The sequence below is a fragment of the Oryx dammah genome, unplaced genomic scaffold, assembly GCF_014754425.2.
Source record: "Oryx dammah isolate SB20612 unplaced genomic scaffold, SCBI_Odam_1.1 HiC_scaffold_29, whole genome shotgun sequence".
In the NCBI taxonomy this organism is placed as follows: domain Eukaryota; kingdom Metazoa; phylum Chordata; class Mammalia; order Artiodactyla; family Bovidae; genus Oryx; species Oryx dammah.
Genome location: NW_024070213.1, coordinates 73434488 through 73458425, shown reverse-complemented (window position 1 = coordinate 73458425; position 23938 = coordinate 73434488). Strand labels below are relative to the sequence as shown.

Genomic DNA, 23938 nt, shown 5'->3' with positions numbered 1-23938 from the left:
GGAAATACACCCTGAGCTATTAAGAAGTAAAAAGGTATGCAACAAACTCTTCAGTGGTCACAAAAACAAATAATAATGTGTGTTTGTGCCATAAATCAAACATGGCAAAATGTTTAAAAATTGATAAACATGGGTAAAGGATATATGAGTCTACTATATCATTCTTGCAACTTTACTGTAAGTTAGAAATCATTTCAAATTAAAAAGTTTAAGAACACAGGATACTAATGTCCAGGTGCTTACTTATAAGCTCTAAGCTATATATTAATCCTATTTTTTAAAACTCACTGTGCAAAATTAATACAGAGAATGTTCTAAGGAACTTCACAGTCAGAACACAAAATGAATTAGGAAAGCACAGCACTATGAGCAAGAGCAAGCAAAACAACAGACTCACATCTGCAAACTTCAAATACTGTAATTATCACACTCAATTAAAAAAAGCATATTAAATAGATTTTTAAGAAATAAAGTACCTTGAGAACATGACTAAAAAAGGAATAACTATTTTTTTTTAAAAAGAATAATCTTTAAAAGGAACTGAATACAACTTCTAGAAATGACCAAAAAACATAGTAAATGAAAATTTCAAAAACTCAATAAACATGGTACAACACAGATGAAGACATTATGCTGAGTGAAATAAACTAGACAAAATGACAAACACTGTATGATCCACTTATATGACCATACAGAATAAATTCACAGAAGTAAAGTAGCTGTTGCCAGGGGCTCAGTGAAGAGGGAACAAGGGCTTACTGTTGAATGGGTACAAAATTTTATGATGATGAAAAAAGTCCTGGAGATGGACAGTGGTGACAGTCACACAATAAGGGGAATATACTCAATGTCATGACCCATATGCTTTAAAATGGCTAAAATGGTAAATTCTATTTATGTGTATTTTACCAATTTTTTAAAAAGATATAATTGATAAAATAAAGTGAAAAAAAATCAATGAAACAGGTGAACAAAACTGAGGTGAGAATTAGCTAACTGGAAGAAAAGGCACTAATTATTGAGAACACAATACAAACAGACACAGAAAGAGAAAATATAAAAGACCAATTAAAAGGCCCAATGGGTAGAGTAAAAAGATCTAACATACTTCAAAACACAAGTTCCAGACATGAAATAAAGAAGATAAAATTTGAGGAGAAAATAGCTAAAAAATAGTTCTCCAGAACTGACATCAATCTTTAGATTCCAAAACCTACTGAATACCAAACATGATAAGCAGAAGAAACCACCTTTCAGACATATCAAAATAAAAGTGCAGTACACCAAGGGTAAAAAAAAAAAGCCGTGTCAAAACTAGCTCTCATGAAACAACAGAAACAGTCATCCTTCAGTTTTCCAAAGGGGCATGAATGGTTCCAAGACCTCAGAGGATACCCTCCAAAGTTCAAGTCCCTTCTACAAGACAGTGTAGTATTTGCATATGGCACCCCACTCCAGTACTCTTGCCTGAAAAATCCCATGGACGGAGGAGCCTGGTGGGCTGCAGTCCATGGGGTCGCTAAGAGTCAGACACGACTGAGTGACTTCACTTTCACTTTTCACTTTCATGCATTGGAGAAGGAAATGGCAACCCACTCCAGTGTTCTTGCCTGGAGAATCCCAGGGACGGCGGAGCCTGGTGGGCTGCCGTCTATGGGGTCGCACAGAGTCGGACACGACTGAAGCGACTTAGCAGCAGCAGCAGCAGCATGTATGTCCTCAGGTATACTCCAGATTACTCAAAATACCTAATACAATGGAAATGCTATATAAATAGTTGCCAACATGCAACAAATTCAAGTTCTGCTTTTTAAACTTCCCATAATTTTTCAAATATTTCAGTTCATGGGTGGTTAAATCCAACAAGGCAAAACCTGCAGATATGTAGGGCCAACTGTATCTTTAAAGCAATGGCAAATCACATGGATTACTGATTTTTCAAAAACAATAAAAGCTAGAAGAGAATGGAGCAAGATCTATAATAAAAATAATAATAATTGCTAGCACTGAATGCACACACAGGAAAGTCACCTTCAGGAATAAGACTTTCAAACAAATAAAAAGTTTTTCAAATAACAGACCCTCTAAAGGATGTTCAGGGAGAGAGAAAATGATCTCAGATCTCAAAAGGAAGTTCAAGACGAAAATGAAAATGAGCAAAGACATTTGTATGTATGTATGTATGTACGTGTATGTGTGTATTACACAGGCAAATGAAAGCAACAGTGCTTAAAACAAAAAGAATATATAATTTGTTGGAAGTCAGGAAGAATTAAAATAAAGGGAAACTACAAACTTCCAAACATGAAGAAAGAGGAAAATGGATTTTTTAAAAATATATTAACCAAAATTAAAACGAAAAGCAAGGGAATAATTAACACAAAATTCAGATCATGGTGACTTAGGAAGCATGTCAGAGAACACAAGTGGTGATAAGCACAGAGGGTCTTCAAAGAGGCAGTGTTCTACTGTTTAAGCCAATTATTTAAGCTGTACATTTATTATCCTATATGCTTCTGTAATAAAAGTAAATTTTAAAAATCAACAAGAAAAAAAAAAACAAGGCTAGCAATCATTCCCTAAAAATCTAGAATATGCCCCAGAGCTTGGTATTCAAAACTGAAACAATAAAAAGATTCGTTATCTTCTTTAAGAACTACTTGTGGAGTGCCTATAACTGAACTGAGAGGTGGCATGAAGATTACTAACCTCTCTTCTTTCTCTTGTCTTCCTAACCCTAGAGAGCAGCACTGTCTAATATAGTAGCCACAGGTCTGTTCACATTCAAACTAATTAAAATTAAATAAAATTTAAAAATCAGTTCATCTGTAACACTAGACACACTTTAAGTACTTAGTGGCCCATAAGAGGGCCACTATATTAAACAGTACAGATAAAGAACACTTCCATCATTGCAGTAAGTTCTATTAGACAATGCTGCTATATTTTTTATAACACTAGAAATACACTGATAACTGAGCAATGGTCAATTTTTCAGATGTTCTTACTTTTATAATTATTCAATTTCCTTTCAAAGTCATGTTATTTCTATGAAACTACAGCTCCTCAGCAGTAGTTTAAAATAGTTTGCTGTTTGTTGAGAAAAATACAGAAAGTGTGAAGACCTTTTCACCATCTTCCATGTTCCACCAAAACCATCAGAACACAAGATTTTTTTTTCATGAGCCAAAATTAAATAGTTAAGCATAGTGCTACTAAATTGTAATACAAGCCATGTCAAAACGAATACAAAACTCCACAGGATGAACATATGACCTTTCTTGGGACACTAATTTTAGCTGGCAGCACTTTAAAACACTGTTTACATACATATAAAACAGCAATGCAAAATTCTTAAGAATTTTTAAAACTAAATGCTACAGACATCGTGAAATGTTCACTCTGGGCACTCTGGGCTACACCTCCAGACTTCTGAGCATACCATTCATTACTGCCATTGAAAGCACTTTAGAGGAAAATTGCAAGCATTATTAAATAAATGAATATACATGATTTTTTTTCATTTACCAGAATCAAAGATATATAACAAAATTATAAAACAACAGCATCCTTAATATCTAAAGCAGCAAACATCCAATTTTCTTTAAAATTAAAGTACAGAGGTCCTAAGCTATTTCAGCTTAACCTGAACATTTTGCTTTAGGCATTCTAACACAAATTAAGTATTTCTACAGCACTCCCAATTTTTTAAATTACCTAACCAAAAACACTCAACGGAAACAAATGCTAAGCCTTAATTTAACAAGCTAGGTTTGCAACTTAAGTTTTCGCCTCAACTCTAAGTGAACCAGGGGGTCAATAAGCTTCTCATCTAAACAACTGAATGCAATTTCAATAACCGCTTATGCTAATAACTGTTTTGTGTCCCCAGGAGGACTTCTGAGGCTCCACTTACATAACCAATTATGCAAAGCACTGAATTATTCTCTTTCTCTAGAAAGCATTTCGACTACTGATATGCACACAAGGTTTACTTGCTACATTAAATAAAGCTTTTCTAACTCTAGCTTCAACAATTCTACAGAAGAGGTGAAAAGGAAAGCCAGTTTCTGCTACTTCACTATGTCAAAGGCGAGTGACTTATTTATCTTCTTGGCTAATCAGCAGAGGAATGACTGACAGCAGCACCCCCAGGCAGCCCCCACAGTTCACCAGTTTCCTCCTGGGACTCTGGTTGAGAAACATAGCTTTAAACAAATAATTTGGAGCAAGTTGTTTGAACTCAACTGAAAACCATCCGAGTTGCTCCTTGAAATATGCTGTAGGTATTCATGGTAGAACTTGACAAATTCAAATTCAATGAGGTGAGAATCACAATACAGCCCCTATAGGGTAATCGAAGAGTAGAATGTAAGCCAAACCTTGAATATGCATAAATATGTTGAATGAGTACTCTTCCCTAATCTCCTGGTTCTGTTTAACCAAGACTTTAGATTTCACAGAGCCATAATCTTAAAAAAAAAAAAAAGGGTGGGGTGGGGTGGAGTTGGTTAATTTTATTCTGCCGGAGACATTTAAAAAGAAAATAACTACCAATTACTATCACCATTATTTCATTTAAAAAATTAATATGCTGATACCAAAAATGGTAAAAGATAATTTTAGGAAAACATATTATCTTTTAAATTCAATAAATGTAGCTTTCTGAGAAGTTCATTCATTCTCATTTCACTTCAGACAAGTGACAACTCTGTCGTGGACTGACACCACTCCAGGGTCCAGCACTTGGGAACCACAAGCAGTTAACCTCCACTTGGAAAAAGAAAGCAATGGTAGGACATGCCCAAACCAAATATTAACCTATTCAATAATGAGGAAATCGAGGCTTTCTCCATTGGAGGGGTTTAGAGGCTCTCCCAAGATCACAGACCAAGAATTCTGACATCAATTCAGTTCAGTCGCTCAGTCGTGTCCGACTCTTTGCGACCCCATGGACTGCAGCTTGCCAGGCCTCCCTGTCCATCACCAACTCCCGGAGTTTATGCAAACTCATGACATAGGTCTGTCTTATTATATTGACATAGGTCTGTCTTATTCCAGAGTCCGAGTTCCTAATCACTATGCTAAATTTCCTCTAATATTCTTCCAGTGGTTTAAAAAAAAAATCCATCCTAATCTAGTCACCTTTGTGACCAGCGACAACCGAGGAATTTCCCAGACAGCTGGCAGGAGTGAGAGGTGTACTCCCTGGCCAGCGCTCAGACTGAAGCTAAATGGAACTCCTGACCTTTGCCTTATTAATACCAGGCTCACTGCAACTAAGCTAACCAGCCCAGACAAAGCACACACAAACCCCACTGCCTCCAACAACACTGACATAGGAGGACTCAGGATGTTCCCAAGTGCCTGTGACAAGAGTGAAAAACATATTCCTAAAAAACAAAAGGAATATACTAATTCTCAAGAAGGAAATAAACACTTCCATAATAATTTAATCTAAAAATAATCAACTTGCCCTCAAAAAGTTACAACTCTAAGCCTCATTCTGCAAATAACTACCATTTTTTTACACACCGATATACAGATTCCCTTAAATATTTAAACAGGAAACCACATGAAATTCTATAAATCTATATAGTTCTTAAATACTTTCAAAATTAAAGTGTATAGTTTTTAATATATGTATCATTATATGGTAAGTGTCTTATCATTCTCTCTAAAATAATCCAAACATTAGAGACAAAACTACTCATGTTAATCAAAAGTACTTATAAAAGGGAGTTGGAAGAAAAATATGCAATTAAATACCATTTTCTATGTAAGGCACTGCTAGCAGCCAGTAGTAATCCGAGGGACAAAAACTATCTTTGAATAATCAGAAATTAATGATATTGAAACCAAAATTGAAAGTCATACATATAAAGAGAATACAATGACAGAGAATTTTCCAAATCCTCACATATCACTTGCCAACAAATATCCAAAAGAAACGACCAAACAGCTCGAAAGTAACCAAAGACTGACAATGAACCAAATGAGTCTGAAACAGTCCCTCCTCCCTGAGATAGAGTAATGATAGCACAGTATTCTTGGTAGGTCAGCAAGAAAGTTGTTTCCCAATCAGATTTTCAATGATCAGATTCTTTCTACGCCATTTGAGTCTACAATGCGAGGGAGCAGTACACAGACTACCAAAATTTTTACTCACTGAATAAAACTATCTATCTATCTATCTATCTATCTATCTATCTATCTATCTATCTATCTATTTAGTATTTTTTCCTTCTGTTTTAAACAGATGCCATCTAAAATAAAGGGTTCTTTTTTTTTCCATCTAGACTCTCCCTTGACTCTTTCATCTTCTTAAACAGATTCAACGAATACATCTATTTATATTATTCTCTACACCAATGTTTAATATATGCCTGGCACTGACCTCTCTCATGAACTCCAAACCCATATTTTCAAAGAATTCTGACTATTTTCAGTGTTTGTTTAATATATAAAAAAACTCACTATATTAAAAACTGATCTCACTATGCACCTCCTTGCCCATACATATTTTTAGTAATAATACCACCAGTGCCGTCACCTACAATCAAAATGAGTGTAATCTTCAGCCTCCACTTCCTCCAAATCTTTCTCAACAATCCCTCCTCCCGCCCACCTACCTAAATCATGATACCCCCACTGCCTTTTCCTATTATTTATATTCTCTTGAAAATTGGCTTTCTACAACAAATCATTCTACATGCTACACTATTAAACCTTGGTAGTTTCTCACTACCTCCCAAATACTCTGAAATACAGCATTTAAACATGTTCTACAATCTAGCCCCAATTTATATTTCAAACCTCATCTCTTATTCCCCAAAATGAACCCTATATCCTAGGTAAGCTGGTCCACATACTTTCCTCTGAGTACATAATGAACTTTCCCACCTCCATACTTGTGCTCACATCATTCCCTTTATTTAAAAAGCCTTCTTCATCCACCTACTTCCAGCCCCTAAATTTTTGTCTTAGAAAAGTCTTACCCTCTGTAATGTTGAACTCAGGCTGCTGGTTTATTGGGATTAGCATGTTGTAGCAAAAACACACAGGTTTTGGCACGAGACAGACTTGTATTCAAACTAGGGCTCAGTTACCTGCTACTACAGAGTCCAGATAAGTCACTTAAGTATCAGTGACCTCATTATTAAGAAATATGCTCAGATATTGTTGTGAAGCTTAGAAAAGGTACGCAAAGCAACTAGCACAGAGCCTGGTATGCATGAAATGCTCAATAAATAATAGCTTCAGAGCTAACTTTAAAAGCATTACTATACCTCTACTACCTTCCATTTTACTCTAGATAAAAATGAACCCATTTTCCTTTCGTACAACTCCAAACTTAGGTCAAACCACTCACATAGGAAGTATTTATTTTTATATGCTGTAAATTATTATACAAATATCTGACATCTCCTAGATTTCAAATTCCTTAAGACTCAAGACTTAATCTTTGCATCCTCTAATGCCTAGCAGTGGTTTTCACGAAGCACAAAGCACTCACCTCCAATTAGAAAAAAAATTTAATACGCCTAAATATTTAATACGCTCTTCATGACTTCTGACACACCTTAGAAAATTACTGCCAAAACATGAAGCTTAGTTGTTATGGCTGTATCTTTTCTTGCTCCTACATGGTTGCCTAACAAAGTTTGATGCCTAACACGGCAATATCTGTTGAACCGACTTGAATAATATAATTTCCAATGCAAATGTTCAGTATCTGCTGAATTAACGTGAGCATAATTAAATCTACTTTGGGCAGCTGATTTTTCCTTTTTCTATTCTTACAATTCTTGAAATCTTTGCCTTCAAAACACACTATCACACCTTCAGTACGTATTCATAACCGTATCTAACCTGACTCCTTTTCCAGATCCTCTCAATTTCAATATCCCAAGCACTTCAAATAGCTAAGAATCTACAGTTTCTATCTAAATTTAAAAGTTGGACAACTAGTCTTCACTCCACAATCTTTTGCAGGGACTTTAAAAATCATCCACCCTTTACCTGTAGAAGATCAACAAATGGTGAAATAAATTTTCTTGTGCATAAGACAGCTCCCTGAATGGTCACTTCAGTCTATTTTCCCTAATTCATGAGATTACTCCCTTCCGGTGGTGGAAGGAGAATGAGATAAGTACTCCCAAAAAAACTAGAGCATAAGTCCTAATACAAGCATAAGATGAGAAGTACAGGAAAGTGTCACTGGTTTCACAAAGGCTGTGTGCATATGCTTTACACTGCAAAAGTAATGGTTATCTGCTGGCAGTCAAAATCAACAGTAACTGTATTCCTTTATGATCATAATTTTAAAATCACTAGTAAATGTGGGAAATCCTATTTCCTACAAACCTTTCAGGAGTAGTTTATTACCTAAAACCTGTTCGCTAAAAACAACGACCTACATCACTTTCTCCTCTACGAAAGACTCAATTTATCTGAAGTAAACATCTAATACTATAAAACAACAGCAAAAAACAACAACAACAAAACACCTCTGGCCACCTGTGTGAACCTCTGCATTGCAACAACAGCTGTAACAGTCTAAGGAATCTCCTTGGAGTTACAGGGCACAATTTTTCTTTAAAAATTAAGAAAAATGACAATTCCGAACATGAAGGTTAACAAACTTTAAGAAAGGGAGGGTATAATAATTCTCCAACCCTACGCAGTCAGTTCTTAAAACAACCGCAGACTGAACTCACCAAACCACTGTGACTTCAGATAGCCACAGAAATTAGGAGTGCAGATTAGAGAGTAGCATCATTCCTAATGTCGGCGGAGAAAATAAGGGAACTTACCTGAACTCCTGATTTTCCTCAAGCAAGTTTGTTGTCTTAAGAAGCGACTTCAACAAGAGCTTGAGTAAGCTTTCCAGTGAGTAAAAATCATGGGAGGCATGCTGGTGCCACACTGCCCTACGCCTCCAACACCGGTCCCAAGCGCAGTCCAAACCGATCCTGAGCAACCCCTACACCAGTCTAGACGGAAAGATCTCTTCTTGCAGAAGATCTCTGGTGTCTACACACGCATCGCCCCGCCCTGGGACCGAAAAGACGACACTCCTGGGACCCCAGCTAATTACTGAGCCGGACGACAGACCTAGAGGTCGCCAAAGTCGGGAACTACAGCCCACGATTGAGTCTGACGTCCAGATTCCCAGCCCCGGGTCGGACACAGAAAAACCAAATCCCAGAGACAGCGCGAGGATATAGGGGAGCAGAAATGAGGGGGCTGGATGGACGGAGGCCCAGCCCATTCTTAACTCTCCCAACAGCAACAACAGCTCCGGGAACCCACTCCCTGGCTCCGCCCCGCCCACCCCACGGCCCCCACCGCCCGCTCCTTCCAGTCCCCCGGGCTCGGCGAAAACCGCGGCGGTCGACAACCCCCTTTCTCGAACCCCGACAGCCCAGCCCGCAGCCTGGAGCCCAGAGCGGGTAGCGGGGGCCCGAGAGCGCCAGCCCCGACGCAGCCCGCGGCCGTCGCAGTTCACTCCCCCGGCCACTCACCGTCGGCCCGCGAGGTGAGAGGGGCCAAGGCGCGGGTCGACCGGCGCTAAACCCTGGGCTCCCACACAGGTAGGAGCCCCTCCTCAGAGCCGACCAAACCTCAGCGGCTGTGCCTACAAGGCCTCTCTACGGCCCGAACCCTAGAAAAGCACTTCCGGGGGAGCGGGGGAGGGAAGGGTTTTGGCACCGGAACTGCTCGCGGGCTGGAGCTGCCAGGGCCTCCCAAGCGGGACGGGGCGGGGCCTCTGCCGCCGGCGCCCGCAAAGCCGCCCCCGGGCTCCTTGCTAACCCTTTCTGCCCCGCGGCTCCGCCTTTACCCAAACTCCGGGTGAATCGTTTACAGCTCTTCGACGTGTTCTACTCGGGCCACCTGATTTGACAGAGGAGAAAACCGAGGCTCAGAAGATTTAGGTGCAAAGGTCCAGCGCCTTCACCCGCCTTCCGACCCTCTCCAGTATTCTTACCACCCCAGTTTGCCTCCTTTAAAAATACTACTAAACATTTATTTGCGTGATAGACACTGTATTAAGCTTTTTGGCGCTTAGCTTAGTTAATCGTCCTCAAATCCCTTGAGGTTGGTGCTATCCTTTACTTCTGGCAGAGGAGAAAACCGGTCAAAAGAGACCAAACCCGATACCGCAAACATTAGTTCTTGATTTTAACTCATGTTGTGTGTATAAATTTCACCCATCCCTAACACGAGTTTTAAGTTCTTTGAGGACAGGAATCAAATTATATTCCTTTATTGCATCACTTGAGGCCAAGAACTGGGAAACTGGAAGCTTACTGCCTGGGTCCTGTTATTTATACTTTCATTTTTTTACCCTGGGCAAGTTACTTTACCTCTCTAGGACCGTTTTCCTCCTTTGTGATATGTTTAATATAGTTGCTGTGTATGTGTGTTTTCATGTGCACACACGCACACATATATAATCATCTCTGGATTGTTAGAGGAACTCAAAATGAAAATGCTGTGTGCTAAGTTGCTTCAGTTTGTGTCCGACTCTCTGCAACGCTATGGACGGTAGCCCACCAGGCTCCTCTGTCCGTGGCATTCTTCAGGCAAGAATACTGGAGTGGGTTGTCATGCCCTCTTCTAGGGGATCTTGCCGACCCAGGGATGGAACCGGCGTCTCCTGCATTGGCAGCCAGATTCTTTACCACTAGCACCACCTGATCTGGGTAAAAATCAACCATTCTCACACCTTGTCACTAATAGGAACAATTTTTCCTCCAGTGGAATCACTCTAGAAGGAGGTAATTTGAAAAATTACAGATTACTCATAGGTGATTGAAAAGGTTAGTGAAGGAAATAAGGAAATAAAAGAGTAGAGGGCTTCCCAAGAGTACCGGTGGTAAAGAATCCTCCTGCAATGCCAGAGACATGGGTTTAATCCCTGGGTCAGGAAGATCCCCTGGAGAAGGAAATGGCAACCCACTTCAGTATTCTTGCCTGGCAAATCCCATGGGCAGAGGAGCCTGGCAGGCTGCAGTCCATAGGGTCGCGGAAGAGTCGGTGGTGACTTAGGGACTAAACAACAGAGGTTTTTGCAATGGGAAAAATGAAGGTAGGTGAGCCAAGCAATGTCCTGGGGCCAGCCTGGGTACTTGTGACACTGTGAGCTGAGACAGTTCGAGGACCTGGAGTCAGAGGACAGGCAGGAAAAGGAGGCGGAAGGATTCCTCAGCCACAAAATCAGAAAGGCACCAAACATCTGAAGTAGTTTCTGTATTTGAGGCTAGATTCTGGGTCAGGGGCTGGCAGGGAGCGCTTAGCATGCATACTATCTGCCAAACAAATTTACAAGCATCTCTTAAAACTGTGGGGGAGGAAGAGGAAGATTTTTTAAATTTTCTGCTAAGAAAATCAGGGGAAATGAAAATAGTTCACAACCTGTTATTACGAATTGAAAGATGCAAACAATGCCTTTGCGCCTTTGCTTTTGGCTTTTTCTTTTTTTTAACAGTGCTGCCTTATTTTATTTCTGTGATCACAGAAATGTTTGTAAATACTTCTCTAATGGCCAAATTTATCAGCCTTTCGTGCCTTGGAGTGTGAAGAAGTAAAAAACAGAGTCTGGGCTGGCAGGACTCACTACTTTCCACCGAGGGCTTAGAGGGATAGCGAGAGGAACCCTGAATCGCAGACATTGTCAGGCTCCCTGCTGGATGCAGTGGCGCTGCAGGTTTGTCATTGAATCTGGTCATCTAACTAGTAACTGGTGCAGCCAGGATTTGAATGTGAGTCTTCCTCATCAGCTGCTTTTTCACCACTATGCCAGAGGTTCTCAGTCTTGTGACTGCATCAGAATCACCGAAAGATCATGTCAAAACAGAGGGCTGGACCTCACCCCCAGAATTTCACTTAACCATGCTAGTGCTTCTCTGAAGTGTAGTCTCTGGACTACTATCATCAACATCATCTTTGAACTTGTTACAAATGCAAATTATTAGGCCTCACTCCAGACCTTGTAACTTGTGTGGGGCCCAGCTGTCTGTGTTCTGACAGGCCTTCTCAGTGGTTCTGATACATTCTCAAGCTTTAGAACCTCTGTACTCCACTATCTTGTCTTCCACAAATCCCCACCCCCCCTTTTTTTCTAATTATCCCCAACAGAAATAACTCTACTGAAGCAAAAGTTCTTCCCAGTAAATTAAGTGATTTATTTGTGTTTTGCTTTCAGTAGGAGAGGAGGCTAGAAAAAAAATTAATAGGATTCTTTTTTGATTACTGTCAATTTGTACTGAAATTTAACTAGATACTACTGGGTTGGAGGTGGAACTAATCTCATTTGCAAACTACTCTGTGCAAGGGCTTAACCTGCATTTTCTAAATTGATCTTCACTACCCTACTATGAGGTTTTATAGCCTTAATTGTACAGAAGAGAAAAACTGAGGCTTAGATGAAGTAATTGACTTAAAGGCCACATTCTTATTAAGGGGGAGAAATCAGGGTTGTTCAAACAAAGATCCCTCTAATTCCAAAACTCATGATCTCTCTACTTCGTGGCAGGAGCTTGTGGAACCAAATTCCGCTGTGGGCTTCACCACCCCAACTATGCAACATTGAGTAAGCGATTTAATCTCTATTTCAATTTCTCCATCTCTAAATAATGTTATCATAAATCTCCCCCTTCCACACTGGAATGTTAGAACAAATGAGGAAATAAAAGCATAAGTACTCTGAACTTTTTTGAAGAAAAGCAATAAAAAGACAAGTTATTATAGTGCTAATATGTTTAGCCAAGTGTTGCTACGTGAGCCTGAACACTGACTCTTTCGTGGTTATCTCCTGATTCGTACATAAGAGGTTCAAAGATTGTAGCTGATGCCACAGAAAAAGCATTTGACTTCATTTATCAGTATCTACTGGAGGTTAGGATAACAAAGGAGTGTACGTATCTCTCTTAAAAATTACAAGAAATCTCTCACCAGGTTCATAGGCTCCAGGTTGTTGTTACATTGCTGGCCCATCCTCATCCTAGACATCTTTTCTCCAAACCCTTTTCTTTTCCCCATTATAAGCATCCCTCCACCCTCCTGCCTCCACCCGCTAGGCAAAGACTTAAAATTCCTCCCACTTTATTATGTAGAAGGATTTAGCTCTCAATCCTCCTCTCAGACCAGACTCTAGGCCTATCTTTGTTGACAGAGTTGCCAACTTGCACAATTCCAGGAGGTACCATTCACAAAGAATACAACCTAAATGGTGCTCAAGGGGGTGCCAATTGCACAGGGCACAATAGGAATGGTCCCCCTGGAACTGTGCAAGGCTGTCGCCCTGTCTATGCATAGCTCCCACCCCAAAAATCCATTAAGGTGTTTTGTTAAACAAAAGAGCCATCTACTTGGGTGTCCACCAGTTTGCCAACTTTTGAAATAATGGGGTTCTTTGTGGTTTTTGTTTGTTTGTTTTAATGTAGGCCTGATCAAATACTTAAATCACCAGGCTTAAGTCCTGGGTTCCACACTCTGCTATGCCATTTTTCACTCTCTTCTGTGACATTATTGCCTACCGCTCCACTAGACTTGTGAGTTTCATGAAGGCTTTGTCATATTTCATCTTCTTTACCTTTTATTCATGTCTTGGCACAAGTGCTTTAAAAACCGGTTTGAATAACAGCACAGCGTACTCATATCTATCATATCTATGTACTAGTATATTTGGCAGAGATTTGACAAATGGCCTCAACTGTGTTGTTTGACCCACAGAGTTCTGTACCAAGAAATAAATTGAGTCAAAAATCTTAAATTGAGTAATGTCATGTAAAATAACAATCCCAATTTCTGGTGTCTCTTGAAAATTTGGACACTATGGCAAACTGGGCATGCATCCCACAAAGTGTCAATGCCTTTAGCTCCTGTGCAGCTCTTTTTTCAGTAGTACAATGAGTTGGCTTCACTCACACATGAAATCTTCATGGCACACACTGAGGTTGGAGCCACTGGTATGTGGAATCATATGGGAATCTTAGAGAAACAAAAATAGAATTCTGCCTTATATAATATGTATTTTGAGGTAATTTTAAATTGTTTTTCTGGGGTAGAAAATTGTGGGGTACCATGTTGTACCATTTCTAAACTAGCCAAGCAAGCGCAGGCATCAGATTATAAATACGATTACCACCAACATTTTACAGGCATTGTGGCCGATGTTATTTGTCAAGTGCCTTGGAAACAGAAATGACAAATAATAACAAATACTTGAATAAACTTCGTGATTAACTTTATGGGTTGCGATTTTTTTTTTTCCTGGATGAAGAAACAAAAGCACAGCTAGTTCAGGTGCCACACAAGTAATGGAGCCATGATTAGAACCCAGGCAGTCTGTCTCCAGAGACATGGTCTTAACCACTAAATTAATATTTATTGAGCCTTTCCCATGTGCTATGGTCATGATTGCCTCCCAACCGAAAGAGACTACTAGATTTATAGAAGAATCCATGTATCTCTTCCAAGCCTTTTATAGGGTGCTATATTAAACCCACACAGATCCTTCTCATCTCTCTCCCCCTTTTATCCCAAGTCATACTGACACGTTTATAATCTTCAGTTTTGAAGTGTACAAACTGCAGATGTCCAAGATTTCCTTTAATGCCAATATAATTCTTACACTGTTTGTTTTTATTGCAAATTATCTTAAAGAGTCCTATGCATGTGGTGAAAAATAGGCATCTTTTAAAGACAATGGAAGCAATTTGAAGCGATATAATATTGACACTGGAAACCAGTATCTGTAGTTAAATTATGCTTGTGTAGAGAAATGGGAGATAGCAATGTTAAATTTGAGCAAAAAAGTCACATTGACACAAATGCAATAAAAGCTTAAAAAATAGAGGAATGGTCATCAACATTCCTCATCAGCATTCCTCATCAACATTCAAATATGTCATCAGCATTTTACATTTAATATGTAATTTAAAATGGAGAAAAAATTTGGAACTTACATTTTCCTTTAAAAGGTGTAAAAAACTAAACTATTGTCCAAAATGAGCTGTTTAGCAAGTCTCAGCAAGTTGCATACTACCTTCACACTTCCTTATGAAGATGAATGTAACCCATCTTACTCTGCCTCAGTTTCTCCATCTACAAAAATGCATGATAAGTACATCTCTATATTGTAGAGATGTGAGACATAGCTAATAAATGATTATAAAGCACAGCTCTTTGAAGTATAAAGCACTGCATAATTACTAAATACTATAATAATCATCCTCATAATCATAGTAATTTTCAGCCAACACATCAACCAGACCCAGATGCCTTTAGTCACCTCCCAATTAGACAAAAGTATATATGCCAGCTATGAAATAAAGAAAAAACTTTAAACCTCAAACTAGTTCCTCTCCCTCCCTCTTTCCTATATGGAATCTGAAGTCAGAAGGCCAGAGACATAGCTCAGTTCCATCACTTGCTAGCTATGTGGCCTTGCTTGTACAACGTTGAGTTAAACCTCCCCAGCCTTTATTTCTTCAACTGTAAAATGACAATAATAATAATACCCACTTCACAGGGTTTGTTGTGAGAGTTCAACAAATTAATACATGGAGCGACTTCCCTGGAGTCCAGTGGTTAAGAATTTGCCTTGCAATGCAGCAGACCCAGGTTCAATCCCTGATCAGGGAACATGCCCCAGGCAACTAAGTCCACGGGCCATAACTAGAAAGCTCAGTGCTCCCATGAAGATCCTGTGTGCCATTACTAGGACCCTGTGCTTAGTCACTCAGTCTTGTCCAACTCTTTGAAACCTTTTGGATTGTAGCCCTCCAGACTAGTCTGTCCATGGGATTCTCCAGGCAAGAATACTGGAGTTGGTTGCCATGTCCTCTTCCAGGGGATCTTCCCAACCCAGGGACCAAACCCCAGTCTTCTGTGTCTCCTGCATTGCAGGAGGATTCTTTACCTGCTGAGCCATCAGGAAAGCCAAACTATAAGACCTAGTGAATCCAAATAAAATTTTAAAATATTAAAAATAAAACATACAGAGCTCTGTACCAGTCAGTGCCTGGCAGACTGAAAGAGCTCAATGGATGTTAGTGGTGATGATTATTAGCAGTAATATAGGGAGAAAAAACTAATAGTGAGCAGCTGTCTAACCATGTTATTGGATGAAAGAGAAAGAAAAATCAATGCAATTTGAAGGATGATTTCTATATTACATTCTATACATTACATATATTACATCTCTATATTACATTCACTTGTATCAAATATAAGCACTTGAAATTTTGATAGAAAAAAAGGATGAGGTATTTTACTCTACTGGCATGTTAGTTTTTAATGACTGTGCATGAAATAAAATGACTATAGGTGACTGGGGGAAAAATAGAATAAAATGGAAAAATAAAATGCTCCCCATTCCCTAGCCCACTCTTCAGGTGTAACCACTGTTAATGATTTGGCATGCTCCTTTCCAGACGTTTTTTAATACATTTACATTTATATAAGCAGAATTACCCAAGAGGCAGATGAAGTATGTATTTAAGGCACCAGCAAACCAGAACCCAAAAAAATTTTTTGTAAAGAATTTGCTATTTTTACAAATGCATAGATAGAAAATAATTGCACCTTGTTGGGACTTCCTCACACTTATTTAACTTTAAGATGGTTTAATCTTAAAGTAAATAATAGGATATTATTTCATATACATTATAATCTCTTCAGTACTTAGGACTTTTCTTAAGATCTTAATCCAAGCTTGCTTTATAATTAAGACCATAAATATAATCATATTGTTTTGTAACTTTCTCTATTCATGTGAGTGATTTTTAAAATTGTGATACTTATATAGTGACAATCTAAATAAGAAGGAACTTTCACCATCTATGCCATTTTACTCAAAGATCTCTGTATAAAGGTCCTATTAGAACAATTTGAGTTTCAAAAGCTTCCTTTCTTGGTAAAGCAAATTTCATTTTCCATCACATTTTCAAGCCAATGTAATGCAATCCTTTTTTAATCTCCACAGAGTGTATGATGGATTGAAATCCTGCCGACCTGGAGTTTTCTAAATGGTGACTGTGGAGAGATGCCAAGGAAACTGAATGGTGCCAAATGCAGAATCCTCAAGTTGCTCTCTAAACCAACAGAAATTCATTTGGAAGCTGGATTTTACTGAGGCAGGAAGTATTTCACCTACAAAGATAGTGCATGTGTGGAGATTATATTTGGGATCAGGAAATAAAGAAGAAAAGTAAAGCTACATTGTATTTCAGTAGACAGAAGAGAACATTCCCTGAAGAGAAGACCAATGACCTTCTGTGAGGGAAGAAAGAATGCTTCAGCAATGGTTTATAACTACATGTACTTAAAATGTTTCCTTTAGAGTAAATTAACTGTGGAATAAGCTCAATGCATTTTGAAGATAGGAACACAGATGTAAAAAGATCCAGAGTTGACCCAGAGAGATGTTATGGGGAGGGAGTTGGGAAGGGGGTTCATGTTTGGGAATGCATGTACACCCATGGTGGATTCATGTCAATGTATGGCAAAACCAATACAGTATTGTAAAATAAAGTAAAAATAAAAATTAAAATAAATAAATAAAATAAAATGTATGTGTGTGTGTGTGTGTGTTAGTAGCTCAGTCGTGTCTGACTCTTTGCGACCCCATGGACTGTAGCCCTCCAGGCTCCTTTGTCCATGGGATTCTCCAGGGAAAACTACTGGAGTGGGTTACCATTTCCTTCTCCAGTATATGTATATATTTGTATGCATATTAATGTATATGTGTATGCATATATTTGAAATAACCTTGGGTCTAACCTTTTGCAAATATTTATTACACATTTACAGTGAACAAGACACAAGGATGTCAGGGAATACCAAGAACTCTAAGTCCCAGAACCTGTACTCTAAGAATCAAAATGCCAGTTGGGGAGATAAATTAGAGACACGATAATGCCAAGCATCCTGTGGTGAATGCTGAATAAATAATAGAGCCCTAATCTCTAAAACCTCTTCCGTCATTAATGTTCTTGGGACCAAGTAAGAGGTGGAACTTTAATAGTATCTTAAAGGACTTGTAGAAATTATAGGGTAAGGAAGGAAATAAAAAGGATTTCAGCTTTCAGAAACACATGGAGGTAGGAAAATACAGAGCACATCCAGAGACCTTGAGCAGATCATTTTAACTGAAACAAAGCTGCTGGATAAGGAGCTTGGGCCTCTAGTCTGAAGGGTCTGACTACTAAATTAAGATATTTGAGTATTATCTTTGTAGGTAGTAAAGAATCAAAGCTGCAATTCCACTTCTGAGAATAGACCTACAGAAAATGAAAAAATGTTTATCAGAGTATTACAATAGCCAAGACATGAAAACTCACCTGAATACCCATAAAAGTATGAATGGATTTTTAAAAAAATGATGTAGCACCTATTGGCTTCTTTGGTGGCTCAGACAGTAAAGAATCTGCCTGCAATGCAAGAGACCTGGGTTCAATCCCTCGGTCGGGAACATCCCCTGGTGAACTGGTGAACTGGTGAAGGGAGATGGTAACCCACTCCAATATTCTTGCCTGGAGAATGCCATGAACAGAGGAGCCTGGTGGGCTACAGTTCATAGGGTCACAAAGAGTTGGACACAACTGAGCCACTAATACTTCACTTTTCATTTCACAAATGTCCGTTAATGGATGAATGGGTTAAAAAAAGATGAGGTACATATACATAATAGGATATTATTCAGCCAAGAGAAAGGAGTATATCCTTCTATTTGCAATAACATGGACAAACCTTGAGCATATTATGTTAAGTGAGATAAGTACAGTATCACTTATAAATGGAATCTTAAAAAGTTAAACCTGTAAAAAAACAGACTGAAATCATGTGTACCAGGAGCCAGGGCAGTGGGGGTAGGGGGTTTGGGGGATGGATAAGAGTCGTGGTGTTTAAGGGTACAAATTTGCAATGAGTAGTGAATGAGCCGCTGAGATCTAACACACAGGATAATGAACACAGACAATAACATTGCAATATAATTAGGTAATATGATAAATACCACTACATCAGCAATCATATTACAATATATAAATGGATCAAAGTAACATGCTGTACATCTTAAACTTACACAATGTCACACATCAAATATATTCAATTAAAAAAAAAAGTCAAACCAGAACTTCCCTGGCAGTCCATTGATTAAGAATCACGCTTCCATTGAAGAGGCCAAAGATTCCATCCCTGTGGGGGAATGAAGATCCTGCATGCCTTGTGGCCAAGAGGAAATTTGGAAAACACAGAAAAGCATAAAAATCAAAGTCACCTGAAAACCAGCCATTCAGAAACACACTATACTTTTGGTGAATAAACTAATAGCAGTTTTTCTGGTATATATATGTGTGTGTGTGTGTGTGTGCGTGTGTGTAAACTGAGAGTATGCTTAATTCATTAACATTATCCTCCAAATATTTTCTTATTAAAAATTGTAACTAAACTATATTTCATCATATAAATATAATATACTTATCCAATTTTTCATTTTCATCCAGGTACAAATAACTAAAGTTAATCCAAGGTTAATCTAAGCAATATGTTGAATAGATTGGAAGAAGGATGAATTGAGAGCAGCAGTAACAGTCAGGAAGCTTTTGTTGAGGACTGCTTATTCAAAAAAGGCATGTTCACAAACTAGAATCATTTATAACTGTCATATTACAACTCTTATTTCAAAGAAAGATGCTGCTCCATGTGTATTATTTCAGGATAAACTCCCAGATATATTTTCTCTTCTCACAGTTTCTTAGATTTGGAGTGCTCCAGAACTCAGTCCTTTCTCTTCTCCTCCATTTCCATCTCTTCCCTTGATGATCTTATCCAGTCCCAAAGATTTAAATATTGTCTACATGCTAATCACCTGTGGAAAGAAAGGGTATTCTATATACAGAAGTAGATACAAGTTTTATGAAAACGAATCCAAAACTCTAAGTAAAAACTAGCTCCTCCACTCCAATGCTATCCTCTTGGAGAAATTACAAATACAAAATGCTAGTGTTCTGCTCTGAGAGGGGTCCTTAGAAGTCAAGGGCCTTGAAACCGGTGGATCCAACAGCTTAATCAAGGGCCTGGAGACAGAAGCAGAAGCATGTGATGAAGGAATCAGTAAGGGGGCATCACTTTTCAAAGTCAAGGCATGGGATTGTAGGAAAATTCACCCATCGATTTAGGCAATTTGCTCTTTGACCTCTATTCATTTCAATGTTTGTTGAATAACAACCTGAAACCATTATTTGATTTGGAGTCCTAAAAAATGATGCATAACTCATTGTGAAAGGCAGAAAGTTTCTGTGGGTTAATGATCAGAATAATGCTCCTGAGACAGAAAGCAAATGTACTTTTTTCTTCATTTCCAATACCTTCTCTATGTCAAAGTTTCTCTCATTGTTCCTATTCCAAGCTCTACAGCAGGTTTCTTCAGTCTTGGCACTAATGATACTTAAATATGTGTGTGCTCAGTCATGTCCGACTCTCTATGACCCCATGGACTATAGCCCGCCAGGCTTCTCTGCCCTTGGGATTTCCCACAAGAACACTGGAGCAGATTGCCATTTCCTCCTCCAGGGGATCTTCCAGACCCAGAGATTGAACCCGTGTCTCTGGAGTCTCCTGCATTGCAGGAGGATTCTGCTTTTCACCAAATAACACACGCAGGTAAAATCTGCAAAGAATTTTTGTCTTTCCATATTGGAAAGGTCTGGCTACGTTCATATGACTGTGGTTTGCCCCCCATTATTTGTGAATACAAACATGTGAAAATATTTATACATCTCTCCAATCTATAGAAAACCATTTTGGGGTCTTGAAAACAGTCTCTTTACAGATGGAGAGAATCTGAGAGAAATGCCCTCAGTGTACTGGCTAAAAACTGCAATGTCTGCCCAGCACTGTGCCTCCTCTCATAACAGGGGATGCTCTGCTGAATGAGCCCTTGTATGTCAAGATTCAAAACGTTCTTGTTTGCTCCAGTGGAACAAAGCTCTCACAGACAGTGGGATCTGCAGGGTAGCCACCAAGTGTGTTAAACCAATGTTCCCTCCACCACATTGCCGAGTAGTTTATCGTAATGGCAGTTCTCACCTTCATGTATAGAGGCCGGTGTTCGAGTTGCCATCCTGCACAGAGCTCCCACTGACTTCAAAGGAAATAACATAGAACAGAAACCCATGGTGTAAGGAGAAACAAGCAGCATCTGATCAGAAGCAGGCCATATTTTTTTTTCATTCTTTCTGTATAAATGGCTAAATTTATATACAGAATATCTAAAGGCCGCCTTTTACTTTGGCAGTTATGGATTGTCAGATGTACATACACTTATTGGAAAGCTTGACACTGAGCTGTTTTTCATGTAGGAGGAGAAGGGAGGGAGTTGTGCTGTAGAGAAATCCATTCCAATCCTACAGGTTTTTTGGGAGGTGCTGTCTACAAGAACCCCAAGAGACCAAAGTGATTAGGGCTTGTTTAGTGACTTGTTTTACTTAAAGCTTGCCTTGAGGCAAATCCTTAAAAAAAAAGGAGAAGAAAAGAAGAGGAGAGGGAGAAGAAGAAGGAAGGAGAAGTAGAGAAAAAAGAAAATATAAATTTATATTTATTAAATAAGGGAGGTCTCTTTCTAAGCTCAGAAAAAAGAGGAAAAGTAAAAAGATTAGTAAATTTAACTACAAAAAAATGAAAATTTCTACATGTCAAAAATCAAAATAAGATTTAAATGGCAAATAAAATGCTGGGGCAAATACCGGTGACAACTGTGATGGGGAAGGATTAATACTGTTAATATTAGAATTTTCTACAGATTACATAAAAACATAAGTAAGTTCCAAACAGAACTTGGAAATGTTTAACATATTTCTAAAAATGTTTAACAAAAATGTGTAACATTTCTTAAAATGTAAATTTTCCGAAAATCTTTAACAAAAATAAAGTGTAGGTGAATATCTGATCCCTGGAAGTTAAAAATAACTAAGAAAAGATAAAAATACTAGGCCATACGAAAATTTTCAATTCTGTAAATGTGAAAAAAATGAAAATTTAAAACAATCAATTAACTGGGAAGATCCTTGCAGTAAACAGGCTGTTATTCTGAATCATAAAGAACTCAAGAAAGTTCTTTTTAAAAAAACATTAAAATTCTCAGAGAAAAAAACAAAAGATGCATACAAGTCACAGAAATATAAATTAAGATGACTAATAAGTATCTGAAAAATGTTCACTGTTACGAGTAACCAATAAAAGTTATGAAATAAAAACGTTCTTACCTCAGATTGGCAAATATAAAAAAAATGGAACTCTATATCATAGCCTTTTCAAATATAAGTGATAAACCAAAAATGCAATTTTTTAAAAGTGCCTTTTAAAAATAGCCATAAAATGAATGAAATACCAAAGAATATACATAATAAAACACAAGCAGAACCTCAATAAAGGAAATGAACTTCCCTTTCTTCCTGGCCAGAAGAGCCGCGTGAGGGCCAGGCCTACACTAGAAGAGTGTTCTGGCAAGGTGGCAGCCTAAAGGTGGCAGGAAAGCAGCTGCACATGGAGTGGCCAAGCCAGTCAGCAGAATATTGAGGATGATGACAGTAATGTTTTTCACTGTGTGAGAAAAAGTATACCTTCCGGTATAAACACGGAAGGAGGAACGCTGCAGAATGAACTCTGTAGTATGGATGGAAGTGGAACAGGTCAGTATGAATTCATGGTTTTCAATATAGGGAGCTATAGAAATTGGAGAAGGAAATGGCAACCCACACCAGTGTTCTTGCCTGGAGAATCCCAAGGACAGAGGAGCCTGGAAGGCCATGGTCCACAGGGTCGCAGAGAGTCAGACAAAACTGAAGCGACTAAGCACGCACGCACACAGATATAGAAATAAACACAGATGTAAATGCATGTGTGAATATATGCATATTCCTAGCTCAGTCCAGTAAAAAGGCCTGGAAAAGACACTCCTAGTAACTGATCTAGTGCGTAGTTTCTATTTTTTGGCCGTGCTGCTTGTGGGATCTTAGTTCCCCAACCGGGGATTGAACCTGGGTCCTGGTGGTGAGACAACTGATTCCTAACCACTGGATTGCCAGGGAATTCTAGATCTTCGTTTCTAAATAACACCTTCTTCACCATGTAGACTTTAGTCTTTGGAGAGCTTGTCCATTTCCTAAGGTTTCATGATGAAAACAACATTAATATGTCAAAACTAAACCTTTTATCTCAGGTGGCTCAGTAGTAAAGAATCTGCCTGCCAGTGATGGAGACCTAAGAGACAATCCCTGGATCAGGAAGATCCCCTGGAGAAGGAAATGGCAACCCACTCCAGTATTCTTGCCTGGAAAATCCCATGGGTGGAAGAGCCTTGTGGGCTACAGTCCATGGGGTTGCAAAGAGTCAGACACGACTTAGTGACTGAGCATGCATTCAAACCTTTTGTCTAAGCCCCAGATTAATATATTCAAGATGCTAATTTGACAGCTCTACTTTGTTGCCTCATAAGCATTTCAAACTTAAGATAATCAAAATAGAATGCTTGGTTTCCTTGTGTTCTCCCTAAGCCATTCCTCCCCATTTTCCCTATTTCTATAAATATTTACATAAATATAAATATTCACTCAGTCACTGGACTCAACTAACCAGGAGTCACCCTAATCTCCTCCCTTACCCTTATCCTTCATAGTCTCTAATCCACCAAGTCCAAATTGTTCTACCTCCAAAGTATATCTTGAAGTCATTCATTTGTCCCCATCTTCCCTTGTGACTATGCTAGTGTAAGCCACTATTCTCCCTCTCCTGGATTACTGCAGTGGCTTTCTAACTGGTCCCTCAACTTCCCTGGTAATCTTCTTGCATTCCATTATCAACACAGTCAGTGTGAACTCTTAAAATGTAATTGGAGCATGCCTCTCTCCTTCTTAAAACCTGTCTA

At 38.8% G+C, this 23938-nt stretch overlaps 1 protein-coding gene and 1 pseudogene across 1 annotated transcript in view; one reads left to right on the top strand and one right to left on the bottom strand.

Moving 5' to 3' along the window:
• The window catches only part of FRS2 (fibroblast growth factor receptor substrate 2), a 107571-nt gene extending 97894 nt beyond the window's left edge, over positions 1-9677 (bottom strand). The window contains exon 1 of the mRNA XM_040233423.1: positions 9528-9677. The gene's annotated coding sequence lies outside the window, so the exon portion shown is untranslated. The remainder of the gene's footprint in view (positions 1-9527) is intronic.
• LOC120858069 overlaps positions 1-9906 on the top strand; it is a 37914-nt pseudogene extending 28008 nt beyond the window's left edge.
• The last annotated feature ends 14032 nt before the right edge of the window (positions 9907-23938 follow it).